This window comes from Dipodomys merriami, unplaced genomic scaffold (assembly GCF_024711535.1).
Source record: "Dipodomys merriami isolate MVZ:Mamm:240054 unplaced genomic scaffold, mDipMer1.0.p SCAF_11, whole genome shotgun sequence".
Lineage (NCBI taxonomy): Eukaryota > Metazoa > Chordata > Mammalia > Rodentia > Heteromyidae > Dipodomys > Dipodomys merriami.
Window position 1 is genome coordinate 5,373,537 of NW_027202382.1, and position 21,495 is coordinate 5,395,031.

Below are 21,495 nucleotides of genomic sequence, written 5' to 3' on the forward strand. Positions count from 1 at the left end.
TTTTGTGCTCAAAGCTAGTACTCTACCACTTTGAGCCACAGTGCTACTGCCTTTGTGTCAAATTTTACCCAAGTTAAATTTTACTTGGCCTGGAATAAATCCTTTTAGTAAAAGATATATTAATGTTTTGTGAACAAATAATAGCAGAAAAATCCCTTGATTTTTAAATCCCTGGTGAATAATTTTTATACTTTTTAATTCTGAAATAACCATATTTCATTGCAAACCTTTTATTTCTAATCCTCCCCTCCCCACACACACACCTCACACATTTTTAATTTCTAAATAGATACTATACAAGTTAGCCAACCATAGAGAAAGTGAGAAAAAAGCCAAGGACAAGAAAGAGGTAGATCACTATATCAGCTACAACAAAGTCTTTTTCTCTGCCTACACCAAGGATGGGCAAGACTTTGCCTTGGAGTGACATGAGCTAGCAGAAAGGGCAAAAAGAGAGATAATGAGGCTTCTCAGTTCTGCTGTGAGCTGTTTGGACAATCAGTTGGCTCCAGAGGCTACACTGACTAATTAATGGTATTAATTCATTCCTCAGACACATTTGGCTGTTTCTTGATTTCCTGTTTGATTTTTGAACTCACACTTATAATACAGGAAATTTAAAATAAAAGTTCAATGAAAGTGGAAAGATTAGGCCATACTGGACTCATGTGTTCATATGGTAGCAGTGAGATGAATCAAAATGACAGACACTTCTTTTGGATAGGACATGGTTCCTGGTTTTGATATACTTGTTTTTGTAGAAAAATACATTTTTGTGACTACTTATACTGTCTAGTGTTTCCCTTCCTTGGAAACTGTCAAATATAGAACAGAACATTTACACAGGAATCTAAAACCAGAATATTTTACAGACCTAGGCTTCTTGCTCATTGCATTACCTACATAATTCCTTATAAGGCATTTGAATTTCTTTTTTTTTTTTTTTATTTATTGTGAGAATACCGTACAGAGGAGTTACAATTACATGGGCAAGATAACGAGTACATTTCTTTTCAAGCATTGTTGCCTCCTCTTTGTTTCCCCTTCCCATCCTTTCCCATCTACCCCCTGCCCCAACCCAAACCTCCCCCCCCACCCCCTACCAAAGTTGTAAAGTTAGTTTTTGACATAACGTCTTGTACATCTCATTGTTGCAATGGGCCCACCTGTATCCCTAGTTAAACGTTTTGTTTTTTACCTTCCCCTCCACAAATTATACCAACATCAAATACAGTGAAAGCATGGGTTATACCATGGGGGAGGGACATACAAAGCAACATAGAAATCATCTTAAAAATATGTTAGAAACAATTGCATGAAAGGAAAAAAAAACAAAAAAATATTTGAATACTTATCTTGGGGTTCATTCCACTAACATCAACTTATCTGACCTTTTCTGCTTGACTCAGACATATACTAGTTATTGCAAATAAGGGAAACCATGGGACCTATGTTTCTTTGGGCCTGGCTTACTTCACTTAATATAATTTTTTCCAAGTCTTTCCATTTCCTAACAAATGGGGCAATGTCATCCTTTCTGATGGAGGCATAGAATTCCATTGTGTATATATACCACATTTTCTTGATCCATTCATCTACTGAGGGGCATCTGGGTTGGTTCCATATCTGAGCTATGGTAAATAATGCTGCAGTAAACATAGTCGTGCTGGTAGCTTTAGTGTGTCTTGTTTGTGAACATTTGGGTAAATGCCCAAAAGTGGGATTGCTGGGTCATAGGGGAGCTCTATGTGGAGTCTTTTGAGGAACCTCCATACTGTTTTCCAAAGTGGTTGAACAAGTTTACACTCCTACCAACAGGCATTTGAATTTCTAACTGCATTAGTTTCCTGTCTATCATAACCAATTACTGTGATATGATGGCTTTAAAACAATAGAAATTTATTTATAGTTCTAGGATCAGAAAATCCAAAGTCAAGATGAAAGCAGAACTTTGTTCTGCAGGTGAATTTGTTTCCTGTTTCTTCTAGTTTCTCCTAACTACAAGTGTTTCTTTGCTGTGTTGATATCATTCCAGTCTCTGCCATGATCTTCATATTGCCTTCTCCCCTTCTCCTTTAGTCTCTCCCCTGGGGTTTCTTACAATGGCACTTGTAATTAGATGTACTGCCCACCTGACAACATCTAATCCAAATAAAATCTCATCCACAAGCTTGGTGGATTAGGTTGCTGACATAGTGGTTTTTTATGTTTATTTTTAGTTTTTGGATGAGAGAGGAGAGACAACATTTAGTCTATTTCATAACCAGAAAATTTTGGAGGACATTTAAACAGAATAGGGAGTTGAGGTTGTTACTCTCCATGAGGGTAAAGAAATAGAATAAGGGTAAGATTATTGAGAAGAATTGTATCCTGAATCTTAGCATACCAAGGCAATCAAGTAGCCTTAAACTCTGAGACTCGTACATTAACAAAGTTAATTATGGGTGACTTAATTTCTGTGGATCATTAATTCCATCTTGTACAATTGCTTGTTTGACCTTGGCCATAGTCCTAGAGATACTATCTCTTAATATTCTCACTGCTTTCAATTGTCTACAAACACAAAAAAATGTTCAAAGTACTAAAAATCAGAGCATATTAATTAACTTGGAGGCAAGATACTTTTCTACTAAATGAGAGGATTATGCAGAGAAGAGAAAAGAAGATGTGAAACTAGATAGTATTCAAAAATAGGCACTCATATAGCTAGACCTCAAAGTGTGGGAGGTGAGTTTGTCATGAACACCAAGGAGCCCATCCTCCCAGAGAGCTCCTAACTGACTAATTATGACCATTGAGTCAAAAAAGATCTGAGACAGTTCTAGGCCTGAGTTGGAAGAGTTAGAACAATAGACAAACGGAGGCATATTGAATAATCAGGAGTACAAACAGCTCACAGTCCATTTAGAATCTAGACATCTTGATCATGCCTGGTGATATTAATCTGTATTCCAATTGTTTTCTTCTAGATAAGATGTGTCTGTGTGTTTACGTGTGTGTGCATGCACTGTGTACCTGCATTGTCTATGCAAGCACCCAGAAAACCATACCCACTCTCCCACATTTCCCAAATGCAACTGGATGATTACATTGGAAGTGTTGCCCAGCTAAGATTTGAATTATTTTTCTTGTTGCTGGAACATGGTAATCACGGTGCAGTGAGAAGCTCAACGACGCTGGTCAGAGACTAAAACCCAAATAGCTTTGCTTAACTCTTGGCTTTAGCTATAAATGATGTGTGTGTGAGGAGGGTAGGGTGGGGAAGGGGGTGTAGGAAGGTGGTGGCCAAGAAAAGTGCCTAACATTCTTGCATGTTGACATCAAGCTTCCAAGTTGCTACCCTCTGGTGAGTCAACAGCAAAAGGCCCACATCGTTCGAGATCTGCTGTCCAATCAGAAGATGTGGTGGCATGCCTCTGAAATCATTCCAAACCTCAGCATTCTGAAGGCTTCAAATAGCTCCTTCCGAGAAAGAATGTACAAATGATTAAAATTATGACAAGCACAGAAGCTATAATAATGACAACAAGATAAACTCATATGGGCTATTAAATCAAGTCCTTGGAATTTACTCATTTAAAAACATTTTAAGCGTTCCTTTTATGCTGAGGCAAGAGGGTATAATGGACTAATTGGTAATCTGGGATTTTTTTTTAAATTTTGGTATATTAAAGTCAAGATGTATCATAATGACATTGATATACTAGAATAACATTGGGTTTCCAGTGACAGGTTTTGCAGTTTTGTCTGAAAGCTGTTATCATAAGAATTTGATGCATAAGTAAGCAAATATGGAAATCCTACAGTGAAATTAAAAGTAAATGTAAAAATCTCTCTTCCTTTAGAATTAGAGGCCACATTTCTGTTTAGAAATCTCAATTTTTTCCCACCGAACAGTAATCAGTCAGTTATAAAATGCATGAAGAAAGAGGTAAATTACTTGCTTAATGTAGCACAAACCTGCTCATCAGGTAGGAGCAGAGTCCCTTTCCAGAGCATTGTCACCATATGGTACTGCCCTATCGTGGAGTCCATAAAGAGGAATGGCATTGTAAAGATTAACTAAGGTTTTACTTGGCAAGGTCAGACATGTAGATGGCATGTTATAAAAGTGGTAGAAGTAGACAGAGACTGTATATTGGAGGCCATATAATATTTTAACACCAGCTTTTATTTTAATACCAGCTTTCCTTAAAGTTCTGCCATCTGTTTAGACTGTTCCCTTGCTGAAGTGAAGATACTCTCTGTATGGCTTTAGAGAGGAGGGAGTTTTATAGTCATGTGTGTGGTTCTGTAGCACCATTAGAAAAAGAGAAGAATTGAATTTCCTCTGAAGACATGCCTACTGTACTGAGCTGTCCACAGGTCTCAACACCTGTGGATATCTCCTACATACGGTGTATACCAGATTAAATGGAGCCTAAATTATAGTTGCCAATTCGATCATTCAAACCATTTGTTTATTTAAAAATGCATTTTGCATATTCCAAGCATCAAGCATTGGGAATATACTTTCCTTGCTCTCAAATAACTAGAGTTCAGAAGAGGAAATGGAAAAACATAGACTCATGCAAGATAATCAATGCTCTAAATAGGGCAACATGTATTGAACCCTTATTAAAGACAGAATTTTTCTGCAACTGTAAATGAGTCTGCACACCATGACTAAAAAGAAAGTTGCATTATTAGTTATTTTTGGAGGGAACAGAAGATTAGAGAAATTAAGTACTGTGGCTTGTAAGGAGTGAATAAAGACAATAATAAACAAAACAAGAACAACAGTAACAACAGAAAATCAAGCCTAGACATTTTGGCTTGAAGTTTGGGTGTGTAACCACCCATTTGCAAATTTAAGAGAAGATGATTCAAACTGCAACACCTACAATGACTCTTAGTAGCCAAGGAACTTTTCAAATGACTGGCAGGTGGTTATGGTGGGGTGAGGATGGCTTATAGGTAGAGGTAGCTACACTTGCCAAGACGATTGATTGTGATCCCCATGGGCAATGGAAGTGATTAATTGATGTTGCATATCTCCATAGGTTTTTTTTTTTTTTTTTAGCATTTTTTTCTTTGTGCTGGTCCTGGGGTTTGTACTCAGGGCCTGGTATTATTCCTGAGCAGTTTTTCTTTCCTTTAAAAAAATGTTTTAATAAGTTTTTTTTATTGTGAAAATACCATACAGGGGTTTTTCCTTCCTTCCTTCCTTCCTTCCTTCCTTCCTTCCTTCCTTTCTTTCTTTCTTTCTTTCTTTCTTTCTTTCTTTCTTTCTTTCTTTCTTTCTTTCTTTCTTTCTTTCTTTCTTCCTTCCTTCTTTCCTTCCTTCCTTCCTTTCTTTCTTTTCTTTTCTTTTCTTTCTTTCTTTCTTTTTGTCAGTTGTAGGGCTTGAACTCTGGGCCTGGGTGCTGTTCCCGCTCTCTCTCTCTCTCTCTCTCTCTCTCTCTTTCTTTCTTTCTCTCCCTCCCTTCCTCCCTTCTTTCTTTCCTTCCTTCCTTCCTTCCTTCTTTCCTTCCTTTCTTTTCTTCTCTCAAGGGTAGCACTTTATCAATTGAAGCTATAGCTCCACTCCCTTCCTTCCTTCCTTCCTTCCTTCCTTCCTTCCTTCCTTCCTTCCTTCCTTCCTTCCTTCCTTTTCTTCTCTCAAAGGTAGCACTTTATCAATCCACTTCTGGATTTTTTTGATGCTTAATTGGAGATAAAAGTCTCATGGACTTTCCTGCCCAAGCTGGATTTGAATAGTGATCCTCAGATCTCAGCTTCGTGAGTAGCTAGAATTACAGGCATGAGCCACTGGCTTTTCTGCATTTATTATGCTTTTTTGGCAATTATTGTTGCATAACAAATTCCACCAACATTTATTAGCTTAAATAACCAGGATCACTTGGTTATTCTAAGAATGGGACAATTTGGACAGGGTTTGGTGAGACAGATCCTCCCTATGCCATGAAGTATTTGCTGGGGCTGGCTGAAAGATGGCTGAGCAGCTGGGTATCTTTGTATCTCTCAATCTTTATGTAATCTCTTCACATGGTCTCTCAAGCATGTCAGCTACAGATAGCAGACCTCCTTACATGACAATGTAAACCTCCAAAAGTGCATATTACAATAGAGTGTACTGGACAGAAGCTATATTTTGTGACCTACCCTTGGAAATCTTGTGACCTCACTTGTATTGAACTTAATTAGTCCTGTCCAGGTTAAGGATACCTCCTGGGAATGTAGAAGTGCCAAAGTTCTACAAATGCTTGGAAATCAGGTCAAATAAAGTTGGCATAATATAGCAAAAAAAGTAGATATGGAGTATGAAAGATTTTGACTTGAACTATATGCTCTACACTTACTAGCAAATTTGCAGCACTTTTGTTTAGAGCATGTTGCCTTTTATTTGTTTATTTATTTATTTATTGTGCTAGTCCTGGGCCTGAATTTAAGATTTAGGTGTTGTCCCTAAGCTTTTTCCCTCAAGGCCGATTAATGCTCTACCACTTGAGGCACAGTTTCCACTTCTGACATTTTGCTGGTTAACTGGAGATAAAAGTCTACTGGACTTTCCTGACTGGGCTGGCTCTGTAACACAATCCTCAGATCTCAGTTTCCTGAGTTAGGATTACAGGCATGAGCCACCAGTGCCCAGCTAGTTTCCTTATCTTTACAGTGAGGATATTAGTACTAACCTTACAGTATTGTTAAAGATTGAATAATATATGTAAGCCAGGTGCTAGTGGTTCACATCTATGCTTTTTGGTACTTAGAAGGAGATCTGAAGGTTGCAGTTTGAAGCCAGCTGGGGTAGGAAAGTCCATGAGACTCTTATCTCCAATTTTCCACAAGAAAATGAGAAGTAGACCTCAAAGACAGTAGAGTGCTTGAACACAAAAGCTCAGTGACAGTGCCCAGGCCCTGAGTTTAAGCCTCATGATTTACAAAAAAAAATCCCTTAGCATAAAATATGAGTTTCATATACAAGATTATAGACTATTGATGGGGCAGTAACAAGACAAACAATGGGAGGAGAAGAGATGCTTTTGTGGCTAGTAATAATAATTTTGTGACATGATAATGGCAATAATAGTCAAAGTTTACTCAAAAGAAGAAACAATGCTAAGCAGTAATTCACCTAGTCTTAACAATAAAGGACTACTATAAGCAACTATTAGTATCCCACTTCATAGATGAGGATATTTAGGATCAACGATGTTAAGAAACTTTCCCAAGTTGGTAAGTGGCAAAGACAAGATTTGAGCCATGGTAATGGATGCTTTTCAGAACTTGTTTAGAATAATGATATTTAAACCAGAAGTCTACTAGAAACCACTAAAACTTTAAACAAGGTAGTCTTATGATCAAACTTGATCAGCTTTGAGTGTTGGCACTGGCACATGCATTATTACCCAGGGCTCTAAGTGGAGAAAGAAAACAACCCCAGGGTGTCTTCTTGCCTAAAGCATATTTCCAAAGCCTTTGCACTCTCAGTCTAGACGAAAAACAAACAAAGCACACTCCCCTGAAATGCTGGAAACCCTCCCCACTTGAAGCTCTCAGATCTCTTACCTTGCAATTCTAGCTTTCAAATTCCATGCTGAACTTCCTTTCCCACACCCTAAGTCCTTGTACTTGGGATTACAATGCTCATTTGTGTCTACTAGATGATTGTTACTTCCATATTAGGGACCTAGAGAGGATATCTTAAAGCTGTTTTCTTCTGCCCTGACTTCTAACACCCTGAAACTGTACATGAAATTTACTGTTTCTTGTCAAAGAGAAATGACTGATCATTCTTGTCTTCCAGAAAGATCAGAGATTGGAGCTATGAGCTGGTCTTCCCCAGTCAGGAGGAATCTCCATATGAGGTATTTGTTGACTATGCCATTTAGTTTTACAGTGAACTTCCTTCCCAGGACAGTATGTACTTGGAAGCACAGAGTGCCATTAGGCAAAGCATTCCATAGTTCAAATGAAGAAATTTTTGGTTCAAGGTCTAAGGAACAAAGCAACTATCAATAAGAAAGTAAACTAAAGCAAAAAAAAAAAAACCAGCTGATAATCACAAGTGCCCACTTTTTCTATTTTGTCTTTTCAAATTATTTTCTTCGACTGAGGTAATTTCTGAGATTGAAAATGTTGTGACTTTGATGCATTTCTATTATTTATTAGTTGCCTACCTTGCTTTCTTTAATAAAGAATCAATCTCTGAAAAGTAATTTTACTCTATTCTGATGTTATATTTTGAATAAATCACTCTCTCTCCTGGTGGGCTATAGAAACTGGCATTTTGTTCACTATTTTCTTTAGGTATATTGTTTTTTTTGGTCCGGTCCTGGGGCCTGTACTCTGGGCCTGGGCTGATAAATCAGTTGAAGAGTTTAATTGAACATTTGTCTATGTGTATGACTTGGACATTCAATAATTATTGACTGTACCTTTTACTATATGAATCTGTGATTTTAATCTAGTTAAGCTTGGCTACTCTTCTGCTGTAGGCTTTCAAACATAGGATCCCTTCAGCAAGAGGTAAATAGGGAAGCATAAACTTGGCTTTGCACATGGAGTTATTCTTTTAGAAAAATCATTTATGCTCCAAAATGAATGGAGTACATTTATTTATTTATTTATTTAGTCAGTTGTGGGCTTGAACTCAGGCCTCAGCCTGGTCCCTGAGCCTCTTTGTGCTCAACACTAGCACTCAGAGCCACAGTACCACTTCCCATTTTTGAGTGGTGAATTGAGATGAGAGTCTCACAAGGACTTTTCTGCCCGGGCTGACTTTGAATCACAATCCTCAGATCTCAGCCTCCTGAGTAGCTAGGATTACAGATGTGAGCCAGTAGCACTATGCTGGGATAATTTATGATGTAGAAATTCACAAATTGATTATATTTAATTAAACATTTGCTATGAAACTTCTTCATCTAGTGAGTGGCAGTGAGTGAATAAGAGACAAAATTTTTTTGTTGTTGTTGTTGCTGGTCATGGGGCTTGAACTCTGGGCCTGGGAGCTGTCCCTCAGCTCTTCAGCTCAAGGCTAGGGCTCTACCACTTGAGCCACAGCACCACTTCTGGTTTTCTGAGTAGTTTATTGGAGGTAAGAGCCTTACAGCTTTCCTGTCCAGGCTGGTTTTGAACTGCAATCCTCAGATCTCAGCCTCCTGAGTAGCTAGGATTACAGGTGTGAGCCACTGGTGCCCAGCAAGATACTATTTTTTATTATTATTTTTATTGTGAAAATATCATACAGAGGGGTTACAACTACATGGGCAAGAAAATGAGTACATTTCTTTTTTTTTTTTTTTTTTTTTTGGGTCCGGTCGTGGGGCCTGAACTCTGGGCCTGGGCGCTGTCCCTCAGCTCTTCAGCTCAAGGCTAGCACTCTACCACTTGAGCAACCACTTCCGGCTTTTTTCTTTTTGCTTATGTGGTGCTGAGGAATCGAACCCAGGGCCTCATGCATGCAAGGCAAGCCCTCTACCACTGAGCCACCTTCCCAGCCCTATGAGTACATTTCTTATCAAGCACTGTTGCCTCTTCCTTTGTTTGCCCTTACCATCCCTTCCCATCTCCCACCCCTCTCCTCCTCCCTCCTGTCCATCTTCCCTCTGTGCCCCCCATCCCCTGCGCCAAAGTTGTAAAGTTCATTTTTCGACGTAACGTCTTGTACATATCAATGTTGTAATGGGTCCACCTGTATCCCTATTTAAACCATATGTTTTTTCTCTTCCCCTCCCCAAGTTATACCAACATCAAATACAGTGAAAACAGGGGTTATACCGTGGGCGAGGGACATACAAAGCAACATAGAAATCATCTTATAAATATGTTAGAAACAATAGCAAGAAAGAAAAGAAACATTTGAGTCCTTATCTTGGGGTTCATTTCGTCTAACATCAACTTATCTGACCTTTTCTGCTTGTCTCAGACATATACTAGTTATTGCAAGTAAGGGAAACCATGAGACATATGTTTTTTTGGGCCTGGCTTACTTCACTTAATATAATTTTTTCCAAGTCTTTCCATTTCCTAACAAATGGGGCAATGTCACTCTTTCTGATGGAGACATAGAATTCCATTGTTTTATATACCACATTTTCTTGATCCATTCATCTACTGAGGGGCATCTGGGTTGGTTCCATATCTTGGCTATGGCAAATAATGCTGCAACAAACATAGTTGTGCTGGCAGCTTTAGTATGGTCTTGTTTGTGATCATTTGGGTGAATGCCCAAAAGTGGGATTGCTGGGTCATAGGAGAGCTGTATGTGGAGTCTTTTGAGGAACCTCCATACTGCTTTCCAAAGTGGATGAACAAGTTTACATTCCCACCAACAATGCAGTAGGGTTCCCTTCTGTCCCCATCCCCTCCAGCATCTGTTGTTATTAGAGTTCTTGATTATAGCCATTCTAACTGGGGTGAAGTGGTATCTCAATGTTGTTTTGATTTGTATTTCTTTTATGGCAAGGGAGGTTTGGTAGACTAAATTTCTTTTTCTTACACCTGTATTGAAGAGATTCATTTTTCTCCTTTTCCCCCTCTTTCAGGAGTAGACCACTTGGTTGCAACAGCCTCAGCAATTTAGCCACAGTTTGCAAGCAGATAGAGCAAATAAGAGGCAATCATTCATCAGTCATAAAGATAAGCCAAGGAATAGAAATACTTTTGTAGGTCACGTCACCTGACAAAACTTTGTACTGGTCCTTTCCTGGTTCAAGAGTTCAGCCATAAGATCCACTTTCCCTATCAGCTGGACCAAGGTGATAAGGCTCCAAAGCAAAGGTTCTTTATTTAATTGTCCTTGTGATATAAAGGTTGTAGTGATTAGTCTGTGTAGAGTTACTTTGGTTGACCTATTTTTCTCTAGAAGAAATCATTGATTCTTCTAGATAGACATGGAAGAATTTGCTTAAGTGCTTTTACCAATTTTCTAACAGTTACTACAGAACCTTTGTCCTTGACAGCTTTTCTGTGAGTACTTATGAAAGGAGTAAGTATAAACTCAGCTTAAGATTGATGAGTATCTAGGGATAAACATGATTCAAGAACAAGCTTTGTAAGTAAGATCAAGTGAAATATTGTATGCTCACCAGGTATAGGTGATGGAGATGAGGGTGGAGTGTTGCCTGAGATTATTAAGTATTAGCCAGGTCATCCCAAGAATTTGGCTCCCAAAGAGAGTTCATTGAAAAATGAACTAGCTAGCTACTGATGGCTTATGCTTGTAATCCTAATTACTCAGGAGGCTGAGATCTAAGGATTGAAGATCAATGCCAGCCTGGGCAAGAAAGCTCATGAGACTATTATTTCCATTTAACCAGTCAAAAAGTGGAAGTGGAAGTGGAGCTGTACGTCAAGTGGTAGAACACCAACTTGAATCAAAAGAAAGAGTGATAAGCCCTGAATTCCTGCACAAGTACCGAGCATCAAAAACAACAAACAAAACAATGAAAAACCAAACTCAAACAAAAATCACTCCAGAAAGGTCTGTGGGGCATTGGTTATAGGTTAGTTTCAGTGAATTACAGCTGCTGTGTTCCTCTGAACGGATCTCTGGATCTCTCCTACCTGATCCCACTTACTTTCCATTTTTTAATTGTAAAAATGATTTACAGTTACATAAGCAAGGTAATGAGGACATTTCTTTTTAAACAGTGTTAACCCCTCCCTCATTTTCTCTTACTTCCTCCCCAACTCATCTCTCCCCTCCCAAGTTGTAAAGTTCATTTCCAACATAGTGTCTAGTGAGTATCACTAGATACTAAGGTTTACCCTTTGTCCCACTGTTTCTGTGATTCTACTCTTTTCTACTTCCTACCTCCTTTCTCCTTCCTACCTTCTATTTCATCTGGTCAGTAGCAAATAGTAGGGCACTTTCTATAGCTTCCATCTTAGCTTCCACAAATCCAGTGTTGACCTACAAGAAATGAACTGACTTCTGTGTACTGACCTTTTCATCTACAAGTAAATAATTGAATTAAATGGTATCAGGGGAATCTTTAAAAAATTCTACAGTTTGTATTGTAGAATCATACATAGTGGCATGCTGTGATGCTTCCAAGGAACAATTTCTAGGCCCTCTAGACCCAAGGCTGCAGTGTGCCCTGATGGTTGAACACAGTGACGTGAATGCTGAGAAACAAGTTCCCTACGTTACTTCCTGTGAGCTAGGTGTGTCACAGAAGTGGCACTCTTTTCCCAAGAGAAGCCTTTTAATGGTGTTTATACTTTTACACTCTAGAGCATGTTAATGGATGGGATATTGTTGATTTCTTAGAAGCCCTCATGACTCTGTCCTATTGCTCTTATGCAAAGGATGGGCTTCTTTTCTAATGCCACAAATATTTTTGGAAACCATGCCTTCCCTAGTCCCAATACTCAAACTTCAATTCCTTTCAAACTGCCTTGTTCTTCTTTTGGTCTTTCAATTCTCACCGTAAATTTGGAGAAAAGCAGCTAGCAGTACTTATACAACATCCTGCATGCTGCTGCCTTGAAATTTCTTCTGGCAGATTAAGTAGACCATCATCTTAAAACTGTGATTCCTACTCAGGACATGGAAAAAAATGCAGACAGGTTATTTGCCACAATGTAATATGTATGACTTCTAGTCCAGTTCTCAACAGAGTCCTTATACTCATCCAAAAATATCACGAGTACGGACTATATTGTTCATACTTCTATCGGTATTCACCCTTCTGTGTTCTAACCAGAACTGCTCATACAACATTCCAGACTTTCTCTAGTTCATTTCCAAAGTCTTTCAAATTCTTCTCATAAACACATTCCAAAGTCTTCTGAACCACATGATCAGATAGTTACATCATTGACCCCGTTCTCAGTTCCAATTTTCTGTGCTAGTCGGTTTTTCACCTCTGTGACAAATGCCTGAGAGAAACAATTTAAAAGGAGAAATTTATTTTGGATGACAGATCCAAAGATTTCAGTGTGTGGTCAGCTGGCCTTATTACTATGAGCCTGTGGCATGGCCCATAGACTCACACATGGCATATGGGAGAGAGACAGAAGGTTCGAGAGAAGGCCTTCAGACTTCAACTTCAAGAAAAAAATTGGCAAGGCTGATTGGAAATCCTTAAGACAAAGGAGCCTATCAGGAGGGTTCTGTATCTCCCAGAAATGGGCTTGCCTCAGTTTCACTGCTGTGCTTAGTCACTGGCTGGAAGCAACCATGGAAAGCCTGGCCTAAGAAGAAACATTGGTAGGTTTTTAGGCAGCAACTCAGACTCTCAGTCCATTCCATTCCCTACAGTGGTTACCATAATTACTATCAGAGCAAACACTCCTTTTGGTTTGTCCAGCAGATAATGATCTTCACTTTCATGCCTTCAAATGTCAGGTTACTGGAAGGGCTAATTATTATTCAGAATTTATACTGTATCCACATACCATATTTGATTTAAAAATACTCTATCAATTTCCCTGATAGTATTTTGTTAGACTAATTTACTCTTAACATACTGGTTGCCTTTGTATCTTCTCACTATAACCACTAATATAATATACTCAAGATGGCCTGGATTTTGTGCTTCCAATCCTCAGAATGCAATGTAAGTGGTTATATATAGGGAGTGGTTATAAAAACTGAAGTGTACAAATATGTCAGACACAGAAAACCTTATTCAGAATCACCGAAGTTTGGACCCAAATGCTTTTGTGATTTACTTTTTTATTATTTTGTTTTAGTGGATGAATTGGACAATTGTTCTGTCTCATAGGCTTCTGTTTCTCTGGCAGCTTAAAGTTAGGCTGAAGAGTTGTGTCACTTTGCCTCTGACTCATTCAGTTTGGTTCCTAATTTTTTTTGAGTGGTGTGGGAAGATTTCCTTAAGAATGACCATAGATTGTACAAATGAAAAGAGAATTCTGTGAACAATTACATCAAATTTTATGCAAATTAGGATGATCCTGGGTAGAGTGGCTTCTCTGGTCACTGCAGGGTCTTCTCCTCTTGGAAGTGAGAAGAATTTACACTTTTAACCTCATCAAGCACTTGGGAAGAAAGAGAGAAGTGAAATAATTTAAAGAGAGGTCTGAAGCTAGATGTGGTGGTACATGACTGTAATTCCAGTACTAGGGAGGCTGAGATCAACTTGTGCTACATAGCAAAACTCTGTCTCAAAAACAAAGAGAATTTACTCAGTGTCAGTATCATAGCCAATGAGGTTTGCCTGAGGCTCAATTATTGCTAATTGAAAACTTTTCCCAATAGCCCACCTTGACCACTTGCAATATAGTTGGCACTCGCAATATTTAGCAGTCTCTAATAAAAGAAAAAAACCCAAGCAAAAAACCCACAAGAGGTTGTGTAAGATGAGGAGGAAGAAGAAGAGGAAGAGAAGAGAAGAAAGATCTGAGGTGACAGTGATATAGAGAGAATTTTTTTTAGCTACTATGGTTTCCTTATTTGCAATAATTAGTATATGTCGAGGATAATCTTATCAGATGAGCAGAAAAGTTCAGAAGCTATGTACATATGACCATATAAGATTATACTAAGTGAAACGAACCCCAAGATATGGACACAAGAGATTTTTCTTTGTTGTTGTTTTTAATGTACTATGTAATATTTTTGTTTCTTTTGTATGTTCTTCCCCTTATGGTATATCCTCTGTTGTCACTGTATTTGATTTTAGTACCCTGCATCTTGTATATACATTTATCTAATTTGGGGAGGGGAAAGGGAATGACAAAATGCTGAAACAAGGACACAGGATGACCCATTGCAACAATGATACTCACAAGACAGTATGTTGGAAATGAAATTTACAACTTTTGGGAGGAGAGTGGGGGAGGAAGAGGAGGGAAGGGATAGGAGGAGAAAAACAAAGGAAGAGGTAAGAATGTTTGACAAGAAATGTACTCATTACCTTACTCATGTAACTGTAACCCTCTATACAGCATCTTTACAATAAAATAAAATTAAAAAATTAGCTGTTTTTTTTTTTAGCTCCTCAAACGTTCACATACCTTTTTATTCCGAGCTTACTCTATATTGTCTCGTTCCACAGCATTTGTTCCCTGGGCTGAAAAGGGACGGGGGCGTGGGGCACGGGTGCAGTAAGTGCAAATGAAGGAGATGGGATCCTTTTAAGATTCTTCCAGAATCATTTCTAAATGAAGATCAGCTTGGATCACACGTACTGGGGGATTCTTGATCCTTTTCCAAAGTAAACAGGGTGCATCTTCTTGGAAGGCACATTTATTTCTTCAACTATTTGAGGGCAAATTTCTTTTATATTAAATCAAACAATGGATTAGTATGCAAAACTCATCTGAATTTAGAAAATAAATTGTAGGACTTTAAAGATATTTCATTCTCAGGAGCTACTTTATATTCCTGTTACATTCCCTACTGAGCATTACTACTCAGTTTTCAGCTGTTAATTCTGTCTTGTTGGAAAAGTTTGAGAAAAGCTATCCAAGGACTTAAAGTGCATATCAACATTCTCTTAGCTCTTTGGTCTTTCCATAATTGAATCAAATGACTTTGGGTATTATCAATTTCTTACACTTTTGACATTGTTGGAGGATATCATAGTGATTAATAATTCAGTGTAGTTTATTCAATGTGTAATGAAACTCAAGGCTGTTAGAACTCATGATAAGTAAAAGAGCTTGAAGTGGGTGAGAAGCTGAGCCAGGATGATTTCTTCAATATCTATTAATGAGTGACTCTTGTGTGCCAAACACTGTTCTGTAAAGTATAATTTAGTAGTAAAGGCCTAATGCCTTTCCTCTCATGGAGTGCAACATGTATACTGATAAATAAAAAAAATCATGTAAAAGCATCCATGTAGAAATAAAACTTCTGGGGAGAGAACAGAACATAAAAAGTCTACAGCTTTGCTTGAGGCATCTCTAGGGAGGTGATGTTTGACTGAGAACTAATTGAGAAGGAGGGCATTAAGTGAAATGAAGAAAGCAGCAATAGCAAATACAAGGAAATGAAGATGACTTTTGCCCTTTATGGGGACAGAGAAAAAGCCAGTGAAGGATCACAGAGGCTGAGGGACAGGCTGAGGGGATCCTGGGGAAATAGGCAGAGGAAACTTCATATAGTACTCTGGTCATAGAAAAGGTTAGGGTACTATTCTAATGATAGCAAAAACCTCCTGGAGTGCTGTAACTGGAGCCTATTATAACTGTCCAGATTAAACCCAATGGCAAAGCTAACTCTTCCTGAATATCCTGCCTAAAAACGATAAAATGTCCATAGGTATGCATGAAGATGTAACCAAATATGGAAGAGATACTTCAGTTAAAATTAATCTTGCTGAACTATAGGGAGAGGACCAAATAGAAGCTAGGAGGACTAAGAGGATATACAAATAAAATTTTCTTAAAACAATGAGAGAATCAGCTTCCTTTGTGTCACTGTGACCAAATACCTGTTTTTGTATATATTTTTTATTGTAAAAATACTGTACAGAGGGGTTACAGTTACATGAATAAGGTAATGAATACATTTCCTATTGAGCGTTGTTACCTCCTCCTTTGTTTTTTCCCCTACCATCCCTTCTAGCCCCACCTCCCCAACTTCTCCCTCCCCACCCCCAGTAGTTGTAAAATTTGTTTTCAACATAGTGTCTTCTATATATTTTTGTTACAATGGGTCATCCTGTAACCTTATTTCAGCATTTTGTTATTTCCCTTCTCCTCCCCAAATTAGAAAAATGTATATACAAGATTCCAGGCACAGGAATCAAACACAGTGAAAACGGTTTATACCATGGGGGAAGAACATACAAAAGAAACAAAAAAAGCACATGGTACATTATAAATTCATTAAAAACAGCAGCAAGAAAGATAAAACTACTTGTATTTCTTTTTTTTTTTAATTGTATTTTATTTTATTTGAGAACATACTGTACAGAGGGGCTACAATTACATGGGCAGGATAATGCATACATTTCTTACCAAGCATTGCAGCCTCCTCCTTTGTTTACCCTTCACTTCCCTTCCCCGCCTCCCCCCTCCCCCCACCCAATTTTACCCCCCTCCCCCCACCCAATTATACCCCCCTCCCCCCCCCACACCGACATTGTAAAGCTGGTTTTGACATGACATTTTGTACTTCTCATTGTTGCAACAGGTCCACCTGAATCCTTAAACGACTTGTTTGTCCCCATCTCCTCCACATGTTATACTGACATCAAATATAGTGAAAGCGGGGGTTACACTGTGGGGGAGGGACATACAAAGCAACAAAGAAATAATCTTATAAATGCGTTAGAAACACATGCATGAAAGAAACGAAAACATTAAAATACATATTTAAGGGTTCATTTTCCTAACATCACATTATCTGACCTTTTCCGCTTGACTCATACCTATACTATATATTGCAAATAAGGGAAACCATGGGACCTATGTTTCTTTGGGCCTGGCTTACTTCACTTAATATAATTTTTTCCAAACCTTTTCATTTCCTAACAAATGGGGAAATGTCATTTTTTCTGATGGAGGCATAGAATTCCATTGTGTATATATACACCACATTTTCTTGATCCATTCATCTACTGAGGGGCATCTGGGTTGGTTCCATGTCTTAGCTATGGTAAATAATGCTGCAATAAACATAGTTGTGCTGGTAGCTTTAGTGTGGTCTTGAAACTACTTGTATTTCTATCTTGGGATTCATTTTGTTTACCATCATCTTATCTGGTCATATGTACATAGCTTTTGAGCTTTTCTGCTTGTTCTAGACAAATACTAGTTATTTATTAGGAAATGGAAAGACTTGGAAAAAATTATATTAAATGAAGTAGACCAAATACTTGTTAGAGACAACTTAAGGGTGGATGTCAGTGGCTCACGCCTATAATCCTAGCTACTCAGGGGGCTGAGATCTGAGGATGGCAGTTCAAAGCCAACCTAGGCAGGAAAGTTGGTGAGGCTCCTATCTCCAATTAATGACCAGAAAACTGGAAGTGGTACTGTGGCTCAAGTGGTAGAGCGCTAGCCTTGGGCTAGCTGAAGAGCTGAGGGACAATGCCCAGGCCCAGAGTTCAAGCCCCATGACCAACAAAAATCAAAACAAAACCACCACCACAAAAAAAAAACCCAGGGATTCATGGATACTAAGTACTAAAGATTAATTTCTAAAGCCTTCACTGCATATCATTTGCTATAACATATTGCTTATAATTTACTTGAATCCCAAAACACAGGGAAGTGTTTACATGGTATGAACAACTCCTTAAAATAGCCATTTGAACAGCTCCAAAGCAGTGTTTTTCTGATGTGAGAACTTTTCCTCCCAGAGAATTTATTAAACGAGAGGAAACACAGTGATTCCTTATCTCAGAAAAGTGTGTGTGTATGTGGGGGGAGGGGGGCGGGCTGGGGAGACAGCTCAGTGGTAGAGTATTTTCATAGCATGCTTTCCTAAAGCCCTAAGTTAGATCCCCAGAAAGAAAAAAAAAAGATAACCTTGCTCTAAATAGGGGAAGACTCTAAAATCGTGGAGCCAAGGGAGGAGAATTGAAATAGGAAAAAAACAAAACAAAAAGCACCAACCCATTTGGAGGCTTAAGAGAGACCAGAGAAGGGTCTGCCTCAGTAAGTCAAACATTAAAATAGGAAAAAACACGAGACTGACTCAGTTCATTGAGCTCGGCTTTCCTTGCCGAGGTCCCTCCTTGGCAGGGCCTCTGCTGCTCTTCTCCAACCTTGCTTCCCTTCTCCCTTGTCAATGTGGGGAAACAGGAAGGAATGTTTATTAACAAGGCCATTTGGGGTCACACCCAAGGCGATATCAGACTTTTACGTCTCTTAGGCCTTGGAAGAGGTTCAAGGATCAAGGCCAGCCTTAGTTAGCAGCGAACCCAACCATTTGAGAAATAAATTTACAAGTAGGATTTGACAGAAACTCCAGAGTGTAGTAGTCATAGTAGGGGTGGCCTCTGTGTGACCACATCTCAACCATCTGTGAAGTCTTAGAACAGTGAGAACCCCTGGAATTCCAATACCCAAGGAGCTTGCCTGAGGCTACAGGAGAGGAGGGCTTGGATCCCCATCTGACTTCTAGAACAGGGCCTCTTCAGACCTTCTTGTGCCTCTCTAGTAGTGGGTTATCCCTAGATAACACAGTTGAGCTGCACTAAAAGTGGAGAGACAGAGAAAGAGACAGAAATACAGAGACAGAGACAGATTATTTTCATATTATAATGTGTTTACTGCCTCACTCCACCTCAGTAGGAAGACAAACACTCAAAAATGATTGCCATGAAGAAAAAACTACCTCAATGATTGTCACTTAGCTTAAAAAAAGAAAATCTCAGAGGTATCAACAAGTTACGAGGCAACAAGACATCTGTCTTTCTGTTCTCATTCCTGATAATACTGTACAGAGGGGTTACAATTACATGGGCAAGATAACTAGTACATTTTTATCAAGCATTGCAGCCTCCTCCTTTGTTTCCCCTTCCCATCCCTTCCCATCCTCCTCCCACTCCTCCCACCCCAATCCTCCCCCCCCCCAACCAAAGTTGTAAAGTTCATTTTCAACATAACGACTTGTACATCTCATTGTTGCAATGGGTCCACCTGTATCCCTATTTAAACAGTTTGTTTTTTTCCCTTTCCCTCCACAAATTATACCAACATCAAATACAGTGAAAGCAGGGGTTATACCATGGTGGAGGGACATACAAAGCAACAAAGAACTAATCTTATAAATGTGTTAGAAACAATTGCATGAAAGAAAAATACATTTGAATACATATCTTAGGGGTCATTTCCCTAACATCAACTTATCTGACCTTTTTTGCTTGACTCAGACATATACTATTCTTTACTGGTTCTTTAGTCCAGGAAGTTTCTGGAAGGATAAAAAACTAGTTAAGAGAAAGGAAGGTATTCATTGAAACAAATAGTGATAGTTGTTTCCTAGGCATATGCCAAGAGTTTTCCACTTCCCTTTCCTTTAAATCTCATAGAGACTAAGAGTACAAGTAATATAAGAGTGAAATTTAATTCTTTAAGTAGACTCATCATATATTCATTAATTTAGAGCAATCCCAACTCACTATTGTCTGTGATCCAACTGTGACTAATGCTAAATATTATAGATTTGGATCACCAAGTATTGTGTCCATTGTCACACCAGTTGCTTGATATCAGATTGTTTAAATGGATTGGAAAATCCTGTGGAAAGGATTAAACAATTCTTGTTTAGTGGTACATACTAGCCTATATGATCATTTTTCTAGAGACAATCAGAAACTTACTTGAGAAAGTGTTGATGCTGGAGTTAGGCCACTGGGATATGAATTATTATGCTATCATTTTTTCTGTGATACTGGGAAAGTTATATAATATTTCTGTGATTCAATTTCCTCATCGAAAAATGGGTGCAGTAACTGTACCTATGTCATAAAATTATTGCAAGTCCCAAGTGTAGTAATAGATTATGTGCCGTGCCCACATATAGTTAACATCTATTAAGATAGCAATGAAGATAATGGAGATGTAATTTAATATGTATTTATGATTTTGCTTATTCAAGGCCAAGTATTCTAATTTAATGGAGTTGTCCAAACATAATAAAGTCTCCTGGATTTCAAGATCACAGTTTTATTGGTCTCTCATTTCGGTTGATTGGATCAGGACTTTTTAAGCAATGAATATTATGCTGACTTCACTCTCACATGCTACAGTCCACACAGAAGTGTGCTGGTGGAAAGGAAATGAGGAAGAAACAGGAGAAAAAAAAGACAAGCACTTAGTTGCTGCCAGAATTTAATGCATGGAACAACTACAGCCTGTCAGATGTGCTTGTTCTCTGTGTACTGAAGAATTATCTGCTCAACAGTGATTTCAGTCACTTACCAGGTAGTCTTGGGCCATTTCAGGATGCCTTTCAAATACAGTGTTGTTTTTAGATTAAAGCTTTCATGATGTGTCAGTTTATCAATCATAATAGAAAAAATACTACCATCGATAGGCTAGTGGCTAGTAATAAAATTTCCCTCACCACATTATGTCTTTAGTAATGTTTAACAGGCAAAGCTCAGAATCCTTGAAATGTAGTGTCAAAGTTGAAACAATAGCCAACAAACCATCTAGCCTTAGTGGATCTCAAATCTCAGTGATGTAACTTGAGCTCTGGGCTTTCATTCCAATTCTGGTCTAAAGTTAGTAACTATGTGATCTTGAACACTAACTTTAAACCTCTATGAGAAAATCACTTCAAAAATGCAGGCAATAAAATGTAAGCTGTTGTGAGGATGCAAGGAGATTTAGTTATAATGATTTATATTTTAGATAGTCCATAAATATGAATGCCTTTATATTTTCCCTTGCTTGCCTTTTTTTCCCCCTCCCAATTATTAAGATCACTTGGGAGTTCAAACTGTTTTCCAGAAAGCAAGTCAGAACCTGGGGGATGCATAAAGCTACCCTCATGAGCTGTGGAAGACTTTGAAGCTTTCTGTTAAACAAAGGCCAGGGCCGGAGTAGGTGGTTATATTCTGCAGCAGGCTGGTC

The 21,495-nt window shown here is 38.5% G+C and overlaps 1 protein-coding gene, 1 long non-coding RNA gene and 1 other non-coding gene across 3 annotated transcripts in view; all 3 read left to right on the plus strand.

The window, feature by feature from the left end:
• Positions 1–21,495, plus strand: part of LOC138817017 (uncharacterized) — a 136,278-nt gene that overhangs the window by 101,823 nt on the left and 12,960 nt on the right. The gene's annotated exons all lie outside the window — the stretch shown is intronic.
• LOC138817611 (uncharacterized) overlaps positions 1–21,495 on the plus strand; it is a 105,443-nt gene that overhangs the window by 83,726 nt on the left and 222 nt on the right. The window contains exon 2 of the long non-coding RNA XR_011368903.1: positions 7,790–7,850. This is a non-coding gene — a long non-coding RNA (uncharacterized lncRNA). The remainder of the gene's footprint in view (positions 1–7,789; positions 7,851–21,495) is intronic.
• Positions 14,135–14,277, plus strand: LOC138822386 (U4 spliceosomal RNA). Its single transcript, XR_011370420.1, has one exon. It is a non-coding gene; the product is annotated as a U4 spliceosomal RNA (small nuclear RNA).